The sequence below is a fragment of the Camelus ferus genome, chromosome 13 (genome assembly GCF_009834535.1).
Source record: "Camelus ferus isolate YT-003-E chromosome 13, BCGSAC_Cfer_1.0, whole genome shotgun sequence".
In the NCBI taxonomy this organism is placed as follows: Eukaryota; Metazoa; Chordata; class Mammalia; order Artiodactyla; family Camelidae; genus Camelus; species Camelus ferus.
The window spans coordinates 27,876,555-27,893,742 of NC_045708.1; the positions used below are offsets into that span (position 1 = coordinate 27,876,555).

Below are 17,188 nucleotides of genomic sequence, written 5' to 3' on the forward strand. Positions count from 1 at the left end.
TTCCCTGCCCTTCTTTCTTCCTTCAAACATGCACTGATACATATACACAAAGGCTGGAAACAAACTTTTTACCTGTCTTGGGTAGAAAAATGGGTGTATCCAAGGCATAGCATATCATTTTATAAAGATCTTATGAAGAGTAAATTACTTTGGATTCTTTTTATTATCTTCTCTAATAGTACAGTAGATTCAGAATGTATCTTGATATTTGATTCAGAATGTATCTTGATGTTTGAGTGCTTCAGATTCTTTTTCCTTCAAATTTTCTAAGTATTTTTGAATGGTGCAAGCATGATGTGTGATTTTCTAATCAAGGCAGGTTTGCAGTGGCTTCGGGTAGCAGAATAAGTTGGAGAAATGGCTTTCCCTTTGGGAAATGAAAATATGGTGAAGATATTTATAAGATTGCAAAAAGTGCTGTACAGTGATAGCACAGACATCACTAGCACTGTAATGTTTTGTGTTGAAATTGAGATTGTTTCCTTAGAGCTGAGTAGAGCTATTTTAAGTCTTATAAAGGGGAAGTCTTCCAAACATACAAATATCTAAAATTGTTTAGCTTCAAGTTAGCATACTTATGTTGCCAGCACTTTTCAGCAAAGGGAGGCAGTGTGATTAAAATATATTGATTTGAAATCAGACAGATAAAAGTTCAGATGTTGGTTCATCCTCTTTGTGACTCTGGGCAAAATGAATTTTCTGAGTCTCAAGTTCTTGATTTATAAAATAAGGATATTTTAGGGGATATTATAGGAATTACATTGAAGTAACAGGTGTGAAGGTGCTTTCTAGTAGCTGCTCAATAAATATTAGTTTCCTTTCCAAGCAAGTCTGTCTTCTTTGACCATCACAGGAGTTTCTTCATGATGAGAGGTGTGTCATCGTCATCTTTGTGTCCACTGTGTCTAGATTAATGCTCCATGTCTTTTAGTGGGATGAGTGAATGATGTGTTCTGTTTCACAAGAGAGCTCTGCTCCAGCACAAGCTCTGGCTTAGTCTCCACTAGATTGCACCATTGATTTTTTTCTCCCTAGTGCTTATTTCCTTCAGCAAACATGATTACATTTCACATGTCAAGAAAATTTCTATTTTGACCCTCCATCCCTCTCTCTGCTCCCTTTCATAGCAAAATTCCTTCCTAAAATGAGTTGTTTTTAGTTTTTGTCACTGATTCCTCCCTTTTCTCTTGAATCACTGCAGTTAGGCCTTTTCTCCGCTGTGCCATCAAAACTGCCCTTGTTCGAGTCACCAGCGACCCCTACATTGCTAAGTTCAGCGATCAGTTCTCAGTCGTCATCATGACACAGTAACAGTTTAGTTACTACTTCTTAGAGCACTTCCTTCACCTGGCTTCTGGGGCAGCATGCTCTTTGGGTTCTTCTCCTAATCCACTGGCTTCTTGTTTGAGTCTCTTTGGTGGTTCTTCCTCTTCCTTATCTGGTGTTGTAGAGTTCCTAGGGCTTAGTCCTTGAACTTGACCTCTTTTCTCTCTCTCTGTTTATTCCATAAGTGATCTCAGCTAATTTCCTGATTTTAAAACAACAGCCTGGGTCTCTCCTGGAACTCCGGATTCATATGTTCAACTTCATTTTCAAAGTTCCACTAAAATGTTTACTGAGCGTTTCAAAGTTAATATATGAAAAGGGAATTCCTACCCTTTCCCCTCAAAAAACCCAAGCAACTACAACCACCAGTGAACCCCAAACCCTCTACTTATCTGGCAGCCTTCTCCTTCTCAGGAGATAGCAGTTCTGTCCTTTTAATTTCTCAGGCCCAAAACCTGGAAGTCATTCTCAACTCTGTTCTTTCCCTGCTCACCTGACATCCAGTCTATCAGCAGATTCTGATGATTCTTTATAATTTGTCCAGAATATGACCACATCTCACCATCTCTACCACCACACCTGGGTCTCAGTTATCATCATTTCTAGCTACCAATTTTCATCTGGATTATTGTAATGGCATTATAACTAGTTTCCCTGCTCCTGCTGTTGCCTCTCAATAGCAATATAGCAACAAGAGTGATCCTTTTAAAGACTGAGTTGAATCACATTACTGTATTACATGAAACCCTCCAAAGGTTTCCTATTTCATTTAGAATAAAAGCCAAGTCTTTACAAATGGCCTGTGCAGCCATAGTGATCTAGCTCCCTCTCTGGTCTCACCTCCTCACACTCCCTTTCTCTCTTTCAGCTTCAGCCATTCTAGTTTCCTTAATGTTCCCTGAGTACATCAAGCCTACTTCTGCCTCAGGGACTTTGCACTTGCTCTTTTGTTTGTTGTCTAGATAGCCACATGGCTTGTTGACTCCTACTTTGTAGGTCTGCTCAAATGTCATCTTACTAGAGAAGTCTTCCCTGACCATCCTATACATAAAACTGTGAACATCCCCTCCTCTGGCTCCCTTTCTCCTCTTCATCTCCTTTAGTATTCTGAATAGCATTTATGTGACAAACTATATATTTGCTTGTTTGTATTTATTTTCTGTTTTCCCCTATTCTACTTGTATATAAGCCCCATGAGAGCAAGGTCTTTGTTTTGTTCACTACTGTGTCTCCAGTACCTAGAACAGGGCCTGGCACATAGTATATAGTAAATATTTGATGAATGAAATGTAGGTTAGCACAAAATTATAGATGATCTTGAAGCCAGATTAAAACATTCATATTGTATTAATTCCTTCATCAAGGGCCCTTTACTATTTTTCTGGTTAGTAGATTGTTCAAATCTAAAACCCTTCTTTTTTATTTAAAAAGGGGGAGATAACTTTAGAGATATTAAAGCAGTTTACATTTCTAAAGCTTATTTGTGACAATACAGCATGTTTATATACCATAATGTAAAAAGGCACTGTAGAAATAAATAAAGAGCTAGTTTGGTAGAAAGATGAGGCTATAACCCTTCTCTGAGTGATGGGTGTTGGATGTACTCTTGGCCATTGGGTCTTCTGTGTTACTGTGTATCCATACTTCATTTTGTAAGTACCTCTTCATAGGAAAGTAGATGAAGAGAGGCGCAGTGGCACTGCAAGAACTTTCATGTTCAGCTTAGGTTGTGCAGGCTTCTTTCTTTAAATAAATTTGCCAGGTTTATTGAAATGTAACTTAATATACAGTAAAATTCACCCTTTGGGGTCTACAATGTTGTGTTTTGACAAATGTATACAGTCATGGAACCATCATCACAATTGGCATATAGAACAATTCTATCACCCCGTGAAGTTTTCTTGTGTTTCTTGGTAGTCAGTTCTCTTCCCTCACCCTGAGCCCCTGGTAACCACTCATCTCGTTTCTGTCTCTGTAGTTTTGCTTTTCTAGAATATCATATAAATGAAATCACACAGTATGTAGCCTTTTGTATTTGGCTTCTTTCATTTAGCCTAACGCTTTTGAGATTGAGCTATGCTTTGTATGTATCAGGAGTTTGCTCCTTTTTGTATTGCTGTGGTGTATGTAGTCCACTGTGTGGATACACCACAATTTATTAGTTCACCAGATGATTGACATTTGGGTTGTTTCCAGTTTTTAGTTATTTTGAATAAAGCTGCTATAAACATTTTCTTACAGGTTTTTGTGTGTACACTTGTTTTCATTTTGCTTGGGTCAGTACCTAGGAGTGATAATTGCTTCGTCATCCCGGTATGTGTGTGACTATTTTCTAGAGTAGTTTCTAGAGTGGCCAATTTACACCCCCACCAGCGGTGTATGAGGGTTCCAGTTGTTTTATATCTTGCCAAGACTTGGTATTATCAATCTTTTTTCAGTTTTAGTCATCCTGCTGGGTATGTAAGTGTTAAAGTGTTTCCAGTTGCTGCTACAATGTCCATATCAAGTTTTCATTTGCAAGCGGGCCTTAGTTTAGTGGAAGGCATTGTCTTCTGCTGTCATTGAGTATCCTGATGCCCCCTAGGGCAGCTAGTAGAACTTCAGTGGATTTTTCAGTTCTCGAGAAGCACACTCGTGGAGCAGTTTTGCTCTCCTTGTTGATCTTCCTCATGCCTGACATCAGGTCTGTTTCATGGAGCTTGCTCTTTATGTGATCCTCTCTGTAGTGATGTTCAGGTCCCTTACCTCCTCCCAGGTTGTGCGTGTGGAAGGGTTGCCCTCCAACTGTGCCAGGGAACTTGTGGACATTTTGCATCCTTGAGTACTTTGCCTCCTCCCTGCAAGTGGTTCCCTAGTGCTTCTGTGACTTTTTTCTTCTGGCTCCATCCCAGCCAGGCTGGGAATGGAAAGTTAAGAGTGTGACGTCCTCTGACAGCCTCCCTTCTTGTAGAAGGGTCTGAGGCTTGTTTGTTTAAGCTGAACAGAGGATGCCAAAGATAGAGTTTGAGTCAGCTCAGCACTAGCTTAGGCGCCCCTTTTCACTCTCCTGGTTCCTCCTTCCCTTTCCCCTCCCCCTTTGGCCAGTTGTTTCCTGGGCTTTGTCTGAGACACACTGTACAGTTTTTCCCTGTCTACTACTGCCTGCTGAAAAGCAGAGGCGAGATGGAGGAGAAGCCGCCAGGAAGTTTCTGACAACACTGAGTTGCGGGCCTCTGCCTCTGTGCTGATAGTACAGGACAGCAGTAACCTCAGGAGAAAGGCATTTAGAGCTGTGCTGCACTGTGGGCTTGTGGCTAACTCGGAAGGAGAGAGGACGGGCCTGGAAATGCCTCTCTTAGATTCATCTTATTTACCACCAACCATCTTTATTTTGACTCACGTTCTTGGAATTGCTGGTGTTCTTTACTGGAAGAGATGTGCCAGAGGCAGAGCAGGTAACTGGTGCCCAGTGATTCTTGAAATCTGCTGTGGGACTTTTGAGGGTGGGGTGGATGACGGAGGTCTTCGCAGTTGCTTTCCTTAAAGGGCCAGTACGGCCTCTGGGCTGGGTGCTGTCAGACCTGGGTGTGTGTGTGATGAAACCAGGCTGCCCTGGGACCATTTTGGGAAGTGGACCCTTTCCTGTTCTGTGAGGCTTGTCTGACTGGAGGGTGCTGGCTTGATGAGGTGATGTCTGGGCTCGAGGGTGAGGGAACTGGCAACTATGCTGGCTTTTGTCTGTCCTCAGAGATTGGAGCCCTTCCTTTCCTTACTTTCTCAGTCTCAAAGTGGATTTTGGATCTTTTTTTTACCAAAAACATACAGTTACTATGTTACCCTTCTCCAGGTGCTCGTGTGGGAGAGCTTGTGGGATTAGAGAAGTTTCTGGATTTGGTGTCTAGTCGAGTGGGAACAGGCAGAGGAGGAAAGGTCAGTGAGAGGAAAGGGTCGTGCAGTGTCCTTGCCGACTTGCATCTTGTAACACGGGGGTGCTTCTGTTCTCTTTGATAGGGTTGAAACTGTTCTTTCCCCTCAGGAGCTACACAATTTACTCTGTGTGTATCCAAGCCATCCTGTTCAGTGCAAGGAAGTTAACTGTTCTTTTCCCCAGGCATTCTGCCCCTGATACTCAAAAAAAAATTTTTTTGGAATTCTTTTTAGTAGTAGCAGACCCCTCTTTCTACCAGTATTACTATTTATTTACATTATATTCCTTTGGCTTCTAAACGCCCAGTGCCGAGATCAGCCCTGTCTTTAGCTGATTCTAAATCTCCATAGTTGAGGATTAATAAAGTCCCAACTTTTGCTGGTGTACACCCTTGGATCTCAGCGCCTTTAGTACTGACTTGGTGACCTGCTTTCTACCATCAAACCAACCTATTGAAATACTTGTTACTTTATATCTCACAATTAAGATGGAGATTTGATGACTTATTACTTAGCTTTCTATTAGAAATTCATGAATGTTTGACAGAATTAGAATTAGATTCATCCATTAAGTCCCAGAAAAGCTTATGACTAAATATTCAAATCCCAATGTGTATCTGTATCAGCAAAAGCAGACAGACATTTAGAAATACATTTGCTTGTGTGGTGGTGTGTTTTAAAAGGTAGCCCAAAGTGGCTTTCCTGAAATGTAAGCCTGTATTTGAGCTTAGAAAGAAAGCAGGAGGCAGACATGAGTTATTCGGCTCTATGTACTGTGTCATGCGTAATGAGAAAGTAAATACTACCTAGGCAGAGGCTGCTGCTTTCATTTTTCTGTGCATTAAGGTAATGGCATTTCTAAATCACTAGTTGATTAACACTTTAAAAAGTTTGTCTTAAGTATAGAATTTGCTGTTGAACTTAGAAATCATAGCCCTATCTTTGAAGTGCTTTCTTGTTCATGTTTTGGAAGTATTAATTTCATAAATAGCGAATAAATACGTTGAAATAAAAAGAAAAACATTGTAAAAGCTGTTTATTTTTATGAAACAAATTTGATTCTAGTACGTAACACTTATATTGGGAATGTGCTATGTTCAGTTTATCTATAAAACTAGAGCAATTGTTTTTCCAGTTGGAAAGTATAGATTCTAAAACTTTCACAGAAGTTGCAGCAACATGGATGGACCTGGAGATCATCATTCTAAGTGAAGTAAGCCAGAAAGAGAAAGAAAAATACCATATGACATCACTTATATGTGGAACCTAAAAAAAAAAAAAAAAAAAAAAAAAAAAAAAAAAGACAAACGAACTTATTTACAAGACAAAAACAGACTCACAGGTATAGAAAACAAACTTATGGTTACCAGCGGGGAAAGGGAGTGGGAAGGGATAAATTGAAAGTTTGAAATTTGCAGATACTAACTAATACATATATAAAATAGATAAACAACAAGTTCATATTATATAGTACAGGGAACTATATTCAGTATCTTGTAGTAACTTACGGTGAAAAAGAATATGAAAATGAATATATATATGTTCATGTATGACTGAAGCATTATGCTATACACCAGAAACTGACACAACACTGACTATACTTAAATAAAAATATATACACAAATAAATAAATAAATAAAACCATGTTATTAAAGTTATTCATATCTTAAAAAAAATAAAACTTTCACAGAAGTATTTGAGATTCTATACCTATTTTATTATTTCAATGTTAAGATGTATTTTATCTATTAAAATATATTTTAAAATGACATGTACATTCTAATGTAATGTCCTACCTGCCAGTTGGATATCACCAGAATAAAGTTTCTCTACCATCTCTGTGTATATATTTACATTGCTTATAAATGTGTACCTGATTTAAAAGGTGAAGATTGTCTCTTCTAGTCTGGTCTTTTCTTTCCCCCCTAATAGAAAGTGTGTACATTGTTGCAGAACACACTGTGGAACACAGGTCCTGTGCTTAATAAATTCTAGGCAAGGTTCAGGTGTTCAGTTCATAATAGTGAGTAGGTGCCACATTGTTAAGTGGTAATATTGTAATATTGGCTTAATGTGTACTACAAGTTTTTGTGTTTCCTGTCCCACTTTTCTAGTCACATTTACATATTATAAGAATGTACATAGTTTTTAGATATTGAAGGTATTTAACTTTGAAACAAACATTTCTGCTATTCCTTCATGCTCTTGTATCAGTTTACTTAAATAATACCCTGAGATGACAGGCAAACTATGAAACTGTTACTGTTTGTTTCTATTTATATAAACCAGTTTTTAAAAAATGGTTCCCTGCCGTAAAATACAGGACAGAAATAAACAGTTGCTGATATAACTAAAATACTCTCTAATTTCAAATCACAATTACCTGATTGATTATGTCATTTAGCTTTAAAAATAAGTAACTTAAACTTGAATCTATGAAATTGATTTATACTATTAAATACTGATATTATATGTTCTATATGTTGAGTTTCATTTAAGATTTGTTTGGAAAGTGTTCTCCTGTCAAAAATTGAAGACCGCTAGATTTCTTTTAGTGCTGCAGTTCTGAGATACCATGTTACAGTAAATCTTCACCATGTTTGAATGGATTTCTGACTTCTTCCATTCTTAAAGGTGATACCATATTCTATATTGCTCTTAGAGTTGGAAGGGACCTTATGTATTAACCAGCCCAACCTTTTACTTAGTCTTACCCTTGTCAGAAGTTATTCTTCCTTTGTTTGAAGGTCTTTGGTTGTATAACATACAGCCTATCAACTCTTCATTATGTTGGTAATGGAGGAGTTGTTTTTCAAGCTGAAAGTTGCCTCTCTGTAATTTACGCCCATCAGCCAAATTCTGCCTGGCAAAGATCAAATATACAGACGGTCCCCAAATTACAATGGTTCAACTTAGAATTTTCGACTTTAATGATGGTGTGAAAGCAGTTTACAATCAAGGAAATCATTCTTTGAATTTTGAATTTTTTTCTCCCCTCCCCCCAGTTTTTGTTTTGTTTTGTTTTGAGGAGGAAGGTAATCTAGTTTATTCATTTTTTTAATGGAGGTACTGAGGATTGAACACAGGACCTCGTGGATGCTAGGCAGGTTCTCTACCGCTGAGCTGTGGTGCCTCCACCTGAATTTTGAATTTTGATCTTTTCCTGCATTGGTAATAGGCAGTACATACTCTCTCCTGATGCTGGGCAGTGTCAGCAGCTGCAGCTCCCATTCAGCCATGTGATCATGGGGGTAAACAACTCACACAACCATTCTGGTTTTCACTTTCAGTAAGTAGCCTGAGAGATCCAGCACTTCATTGTGAAACAGACTTTGTGTTAGATGATTTTGCCCTCCTGTAGGCTAATGCAAGTGTTCTGAGCACATTTAAGGTAGGCTAGGCCAAGTGATGATGTTTGGTAGGTTGGATGTATTAAATGCACTTTTGACTTAGGATATTTTTAACCTGCTGGGCTTATCAGGATGTAACTGCATCGTACGGAGATCTGTACTCCCTCTTGTAAGTGTCAGGCTTGCCCATACTTAAGGCTGTCTTCACCAGCCTAGACACTTCCCTTTCCATCACTGTATGCAGTTTCCTAACTCCTTATTCTAGTATTCCCTCTGAACAGTTAAACTGATGATTTTTGCTTTGAAAATGTGGTGGTCATGTGTGTGTTGAGAGGTGAAGGGAGTACAGCAGAAACTTGGGAGAAGAATCACTGATTACTATTCCTTAGCTTTCCTTGGCTATTTTTGCTAGGTGTTATGGGTCCATTGGTGAGATCTAGTTATATAAGCACATGGCTTTTACAACCATGTTCCCAAGTCACCATCTCTTAAGCAGATGTAAACAAAATACAGGAAGACATAGTTTGTACTGAAGCCATTTAATACCTGTAACACAGAATTCAGCCCTCGCGTAGTACTTGGAATTTTAAGTATTCAGTATACCTGGTCCACACTTGTATTCACATACATTATCTCATTGTTCCCAAGGCTTCCTACTGTTTTAGTTTTCATCTTCATTTCTTCTTTACAGGAGTGTTGAAATAATCTATTTTGCCCACTCTCTATGCTCCCTCTGCCCCCTCGCCCCAGTCTGTCTTCTAACTGTAGCCAGAGTGATCTTTCTAAATAACGAGCTATCTATGTCACTCTCCTGCTTTAAAACAAACAAAACAAAACAAAAACAAAAACAAAAAGCTTTCTTTCTGCTTTTAAAGGAAAGTTTAGACTCTTTAGCGTGAGATAAAAGGGTTTTCATGATCTGCCCCGTCTGTTTCACTAGTCTTACTTCCTGTCTTGTTTTTATAAGCACTCAGTACTCAAACATCATTTAAAAACTTGTAGATCTCTCCCTGAAATGTATCTTTTGTTCAACTGGACTACTTGATGCTTATCCTTTAAGGTAAGTACTTACCACTTCTGAAGAGCCTTCCTTGACTAAAATAAGAGCTCCTCTTCTACGCTCCAGTAGCATTCTGTTAATTCTTCTTATTCCAACCTGTGTTGTCATCTTGTTTAGCTTCTCTCCTCACTAGTTAGATTCTGTTAGACTGTAAGATCTTTAAGAACAGGGACTCTTACTCATCTCGGTTTCCCAAGTGTCTGTGACAAAACAGATGTCAGTAAATGTTGCTTGAACAAATAAATGGAGGAATTAAGATAGCGTTAGATGAAGCTGAACCAGGAACTGTCCCTGTTCATTTGTATGTTTACAGGGCTTGGCTGGCTTGATGTGCGGCCTGCGGCAGGTGCTCAGTGTAGGGTAACCGAATGATACAGCGTTGCCCTGTGTTTCAGTTTATTAAATTCTATGTCATGGTAGTATAAATAGAAAAGGGGCTTTCTTTATATACTTGAGAAGAACATTTGAATTTTTTGTGTGTTTGTGGAAGGATAGATTTCCCACTATGATCTTGTTTTCTATATCTGTAAAATGAAAGGATTGGACAATCCAATCTTTTAAGGTTCTTTGCATTTCCGGCATTCACTGGGATGACCAGTTACGATGCCTGGATCTGGATCACATGAAGTACAATCTAGAATTTTGCCTTTTTTTTTTTTAAGCAGCTCCAGCACACTATTGCATCTCATCAAACTGAAGACAAGGCATAAAATGACCAAACCCTGTACACAAACAATTGCTGTCTCCCCTCCAGAGGCCACTCTGCCTTTGGTTTTCTTGAACTTCAGCGTAAGACTTAAAGGTATTCTAGTTAAATTTTGTCCTGTGAGATTTGGTGTAGATTTTTGAGATGGCTTTGAATCTTGATTCCTCCATTTATGACTTAGCCATGCATCTTCCATTTGTATTATTTAAGATTGTGTTAAGCATGTAATAGGCACTCAAGTATTTGAACAGACGGTCATATATCTAATATATCTTTACTCAAATGACTAAAGCATTAGATGTTTTAATCAAGATGTAGTCTTTCTCTTTTTCTTTCCTTAGCTGTTTTTTTCTAGATTGAGCAGTGTGGTAGGAAGACCACTGAACTTGAAGTCAGAAGATCTGGGGTTCTAAAGTCCTGGCTTTTCTGTTTACTACTATGTGATATTAGACAGGTCACTTAACTCCTCTGGACTTCAGATTTCTAATTTGTATGAGAGGTAAAAAGACTAAAGTCTAATTTTCTATGAATTCTGGCAGTGTCATCATCTGGCCCATACTTGGATATAGTATGGAATTGTAGTTGAGAGCTTGTTGAGAGTCTGGGGTCAAATTGCCTGCATTTTCATCCTAGCTTTGCCCCTACTGGCAGACTGACATTATTCTGTCTGGGCCTCTGCTTCCTAATCTGTAAAATGGGATTAATAATACTACATGGTTGTTTTGAGTTAGTTCTTAGAATATATTCTGCATATGGTATATAATTTTTGCTATCATTGTACTTTTTTAAAAACAAAAAGTATCATCAAAGACATAGCACTTTCCTCTGGGCTTCTAGGGCAAAATATAAGTGCTTGTCTTTACAATTGGGAATTTAAAAATGTGATAGAAGTCAATGTGGAAGTGTATAAAAGTTAGTGACATATTATGAATCATTGTCTCACACGTTAGAAGGAAAGACTTCGTCTGCTTTACTATCCTCAATAGTGGGTGATTTTGATGTTTTAGAAAATAAATCAAATATATAGCTTCAGTATTCTGTGCTATTGAAAGAATGCCAGTAGCTGTAAATTCTCAGATAACCTCTAGCCACATGTGGAAGTACTGGCTCGAATCTCTTCTCTCCATTCAAAATTTTAACGATGTGCATGTAGCAGCCAGAATCACTTTTTCCTGCCTCTCACATCTCTGGACATCTGGTGAACTATGAAATGACTAAATGTTAGGCAAAAAAGGAAGGGGAAGGGCCCAGATAATCACTATACAGGCTGGTTTCCTCTGGGTAATTAAGAGCTGACTGTCTTCATCAGGGTCCTCTCCTTTCTGTCAGCAGCAGCTTCCCTTTTGAGGCTCAGGACCTCCTGGGATCCTCAAGGGAAGGCCTGTCTCCTGGTGGCTAGACTGACATTGCTCACTCTCTTCTACTTTCTTCAGGCTGTAGTACCTTCAGAGGAATTAAGTTCTGCTTGGATGCCAGGGGAGTGAGAAAAAGGCAGGCTTTGGTTCACCTTCCTCAAACCTTACCCAGTAATGATCTTTTTGATCTTTGGAGATTGGGAAATTATTTAATATTTCTAGAGGTTGCCCTATATATTCATTTGAGATATTCCGTAAATCTTCAGTTGACCATAGTTAAGTGTTTTTATTTCTTAACTTCCCATAACATTCTACCTCCTTACATATACAGCTTCCCACTCCTTTGAGTTATTCTGGTTTAGGTCCCCCTCAAAGACAGCAGAGTATAGCAGGAGGCCTCGCTTTGGAGCAGGACAGATGGATATGTAATCTTGGTCAAGTTATTTAACCCTTTAAAAGTAATTTAATCTCTGCAATGGAAATGATAATACCTTTCTTAGAGAATTGGGATTAAGTGAAATGATATTCAAAGATTTTAGCACATTGGCTGTGAACTAACAGTTACAGTAGATGCTCAGTTAATTTCAGCTTAGGTCACTGAGTGCCTTCTAAATGTGTTAGAAACTGGGATGTGAAAACAAAAGACAATCCCTGCACTCAAAGAATTTCAATCTGATAGAGGAAAAGGTTACTAAATATGAATCATATTTAGTAATGATTTCTTTTTATTTATTCCCTTTTCTTCTCTCTTCCGTATTTCTTATGCATTTCTTTTCCTAGGACAAGGTAAATTCTAGGAGGATGCTTCCTCCAAGACTGACTTAGAAGATTCTAGTAAGAGGAACAAACTGAGTAGAGTTGTCACAGGTTATCGGGGTGACTGGGAGCTTAGTCAAGGAGGGATAAAGTCAGCTGTGAGTCCTGTTATTAGTAAGTAGTAGCAGGATTATTACCAGTTTGTAGCTGGGAGGATGTCCAGTAGGGGGTAAGGAAGCTGTCAGGAAACTGAGGCAGGTCACAGGGCTTGTTTAGACTAAGAAGCCTGCCAGGTGAGCTTGTGTTTACTTTTTTCCCACTTGCAGTCTTTTGGGCTAATCTCTAGAAACTTATGTTCCTGAGTGCTGCCACTCCCTCCCTGTCTTCAGGAACAGAATTGGAAGTAGCATTAGCCTGAAGAAGTTGTTCTATTTAGGGAGCTAGAGCAGAGGGCCAGTGATTAGGCCCTTATCTGCAGTGGGGCCTTTCTGAGAGGTGTGGGGCCAGGATCGGAGTGTCTGTCCTGACATCCGCAGAGGCTCAGCTTTTCTATCCCCTGGTTGGGTCGGAATTGTGAAGGAGCCCTGATGGGCCGGGCCATCTGAATGAAAAAGCCCTTCATTGTGTTTCTTCAGCATTCCAGTGTCTGGTACAATTAGCCAAGACTCAGAAAACAAGTTGGACAAACAAGCAAGCAGCCTTCCACCGAAGGGTAAAGGGATTCCTGGCACAGCTGAGTTAAGTGCGGTGACTGCTGAGACCGAGTAGGCGGGTCTGGAAGAGGAAGGGGACTTTGGGGTGACATTCCTGGCTGGATGAGGGGAAAGAATAGAGCAACAAGCAAATGGTATTTTTGAAGCTGATGAAACCTGCTGTGCCGTATCTACCTAGAGGCTGGCCGGGGCTGGGCTACTCTGTACAGTAGGTGGAATCACTGGGGAGAGACTGTGACTCTGGGCAGCTGTAAGTTTGGGGGCATGAAGCTTGCTTTCAAACCTAGGAATCTGTTGGCAGCGGACACTGTATGGGCTTGCTCCATGACAGCCTTCCCATTGTGGGGCCTTCTCATCTCAGCTGGTTAACACTTTATACTTACTTCTGCCTCGAAGAGGCAGGCCCAGGGAGCAGGTGGTTGGGCAATGGGTGCACTGTTCCTGACTTGGCAGTAAGCCCTTTTACCTCACCAGCTCTTCTGCAACTGGGAGATTCACCGGGTCACAAGCTTCTGCTCTGCAAATGGAGGGTAACTCAAAGACCAGCTTCTACCTGCCCAATCTTATTCACTTAATAACTCAGCTGAACTTTTGCACCTGAAGCGCCCACCCTGCATGCTGCTGTTGGTCTGAAAACACTGAGCTGGTGCTGCTTTTGAATAGGATGCTATTCGTGTGAAGACCTGGACCCAGTTTGGAAGTGCCCCAGGGAGGAGCTTCCTCTCTGACCTCAGGGGGAGGGAGGAGGTCAGTAGGAAGTGGTGGGTGGAGCCACTTCTCTGTATTTCTGCTGTCTCTCTGTTCGTTACTTGGCCTTTTGGCTGTGTCTCCGTTCACCTCGCAGCCTTTTTTTAGGAGCTGCAGAGGGTGCACAGACCCCTAGCTGAAGGTTCTCTGGGACACCCTCCTTTTAGGTGGGGTCAGCAGACGCTGGGCGACATGTGGCCCAATTACCAAGATGAGCACGAGTTCAACACCCACCTGGTTTGCCGCATGTGCTGTATGGGTTAGTATGTGAAGTTGTTTTTTTTTTCCCTTGCCTGGGCCTGAGGATCTCAAATAAATAGCCCTTGCTCTCTCTGACTCAGGAGCTCATGGGCTCTGAAGCATTGGAGGTATTACAGCCTTTGGGCTTGTTAAAATGTGCAGTGGGAGAGAGGGCGGGGTGCCCGACTTCCTGGGGGAACTTAAGCCTGTAGTGACTGGCAGTTAAGAGCCTAAGCATTGGTGTGGGACTTTTTTATAGAGACTGAATTCATACTCATGCTTCTGCCTGTATCAGGAAACCACTTTTAAATTATGATGCATAGTTCTGAAAGTCCAGCGCGTATTTTTAGAACTTCGTTGGTTACGGACTGCACCTCTGAGCAGACAGGATTGTGGGAGGAGGGTGGAGTCATGGCCCAGGTTTCCTCTTTGGGGCTGATCACTAATTCTCTTACAATTACTCTCTTTTGCCAGCTGGGAGGAGGGAAAAAGTCTTGAAGGTGGTCTGGGGTTGGGGACCTTCAGAAGAATTAGAGGCAAAGAAAAGAGTCTTGTTGGGTTAGATCTCTCTTGATAAGGGACAAGAGTTCATTTAAATAATGTTCTGTGATCTTAAGCAACTGGCCTAGCCTTTTTGGCCATACGTTTCCTTGGCTTCTGAACTGTAGGATGTAGAGTGATGCTGGAATGAGGCATCAAGTTATCAATTCTCAGTTAAATTAAAAAGATAAGAAAAACGTAATGTGCCCTTTCATACAGCTAAACTTATTTAAAGAACTGTCCTTTATTCTGAAATTGCCCTTGCTACTTTTTTGATGTTTAAAAATGGCCATTATTTTATGAAAGAATTGTTGTCAGATGGTCGTTTGTTTTTAGATATCTTTACTTAGCAAAATGAAAAGTTGACAACTTTATGTTAGGTTTTCTAATTTATTTTGGGACATTTATTCTTTTGTGGAATCTAAGTTTAGGAACTACTGGATTAATACTACTATCTTGGTCTTGTACTCTTGAGTCTCTAAAGCAGAACAAAATTGTGACACAAAGAGGCAGATTTTCATTAAAATTGAGATCGCTGTTGTTTGATCAAGAGGGGACCTCAGAAGAAATCTCAGAAGGGGAGTAGCAGGGCCAGGGCTGGGCCAGTGCTGCCGAATATTTAAGTGCTTTCTGAGAAACAAAGTTGGTACTATAATAATGTTTGGGGCACAAGGAGTGGCAGTTTTAGTCAGTTATTGCCATGTAATCTAGCTTTTTATCTTTCCAGTATCATTGAGATTTTTCCCTGAGATCTAGAGGATCTCTTCTGCATCTGAAAATGCTTGGAGATAAAAGGGCCATTTTCCTGTAGTCAACAGAAAAGTATAAGGAAGTCTAGAATCTTTACTGAAAGTTTCAGGGCAAAAACATCATTCTCCTATCTCATCCTACTCCGTTTAATCTCCTGGAGGCAGTGTGGCCTGATAGTTAGGAAAATGGACTTTGGCATCAACTCTGTGCCTGGGGCTTCTGCTCTACCACTTAAAGCTGTAAGAACTGGGGAGATTGTTTAACCTTTCTATGCCTCAATTTCCTCATTTGTTAAAAGGAGATTAAAAGGGACCCTAACTCATTCAGTCCTTATGAGGAATATATGTTATTAAAGCGCTTAGCCCAGTGCAGGCCCCCAGCTGATTTTGATATGGCTGGTTCACAGACTGGTATTTGGAAACCATTGACCTACTCCAGACTCCTCACCTTATAGATGAAACCTGGGCTCAAAGAGGGAAGGTAAGTATCCTGTAAGGTAAGAACCACAGAGTAGACGCCAGGAAATCCAAGTTATAGGCTACATTCTGTCCCCATGTAACCAACCTTATCTCAATTCTCAAATCTAGGCTTTGATTTCTTCAAGATGATTTTTTGAGGCTTGATAACCCCTGATCTCCCTGTATCTGCGAAGTATTTCATTTTTTCTGAATGTGATGCTCCATTAAATAGAAGCTATTGTGTTTTTCTCCCTCTTCCCTTCTTATAAGCCTCTCCCTCCATCTCTGTGGTTCTTTCTTTTTGCCACTAGGCTCACTCCTGGCTTATTTCTTTATCTAACTTCTGCTCTGTACTCTCTGATTCTCAGTAATGCAAAGAATTACCAGTAACAAAGTTCAGATTTTCCTAAGAAATAACATAAACTTTAAATTTTACACTGAAGTCTCTATAGTTAGCACTTTGCTAAATTCCCAAGTCTCAGTCCTCATGGGACATTCTAAGTCTTCACCAGTCCTTGGTGCCGGATGCCTTTCACGAATCCCTGTTTCAGTTGTTATTTGCACTTCTCCTCTCCCCTCATTTTATAGGACTCTTTGTGTTGCCCTCTAATAATTTTATGGCATCAGTAGAGTGTGGTGGTTAAAAGTCCACTACAGACTTGGATTGAAATCTCAGTTCTATTACTTACTAACTGTGTGACTTTGGGCAGATTATTAATAAGCATTTTGAGCCTCAATTTGAGCTATGAAATGAGGATAAATAATGTGTGCTTGATAGCATTTTGCAGATTAAGTCAAATACTAAATGAAACAGGCCTCAAACAGTGGCTGACAGAGTAAACTCAATAAATATCTAGGTCAGTCTTCCCTCCCAGAGTTGACTTATGTGCTCCTAAGGCTAGGAATCATTGTAATGCTGGTGCCCTTTCATTTTATTGGTAAGTACATTTTAATTGCTTGATCTCCAGTTCAGCCCATTTTCTTTGCGCTCACATTAAGTGGTGCAAAGTCTCCTGGGTCTAGATGTGGCAAGAAGAATTTAGGAAAGCTGTAAGTGTAGAAGGGACATCCAAATGGAGATCTCTGCTCCCTGCTGAAAAGCAGTCTTTTAATTTAATTGTCACTTGAGATTACTTCTTAGTCCGACTTTGAAAATGCCATCATCAAGTATCCTTGTAGATATAACCTTGGCACATAGTGGGCTCTCCATATATATTTTGAAATGAATGAGTATTCTTGAATGCTCACTGTTGTCCTAAATGTTGGATATTTAAAGAAGTT

General features: G+C 40.0%; 1 protein-coding gene and 1 long non-coding RNA gene across 2 annotated transcripts in view; one reads left to right on the forward strand and one right to left on the reverse strand.

Moving 5' to 3' along the window:
• MACF1 (microtubule actin crosslinking factor 1) overlaps positions 1 to 17,188 on the forward strand; it is a 311,201-nt gene that overhangs the window by 85,694 nt on the left and 208,319 nt on the right.
• Positions 6,277 to 10,104, reverse strand: LOC116667945. The gene is made up of 3 exons (XR_004324946.1): positions 9,655 to 10,104; positions 7,947 to 8,095; positions 6,277 to 6,498 (listed from the first exon to the last, which is right to left on the reverse strand). It is a non-coding gene; the product is annotated as an uncharacterized LOC116667945 (long non-coding RNA).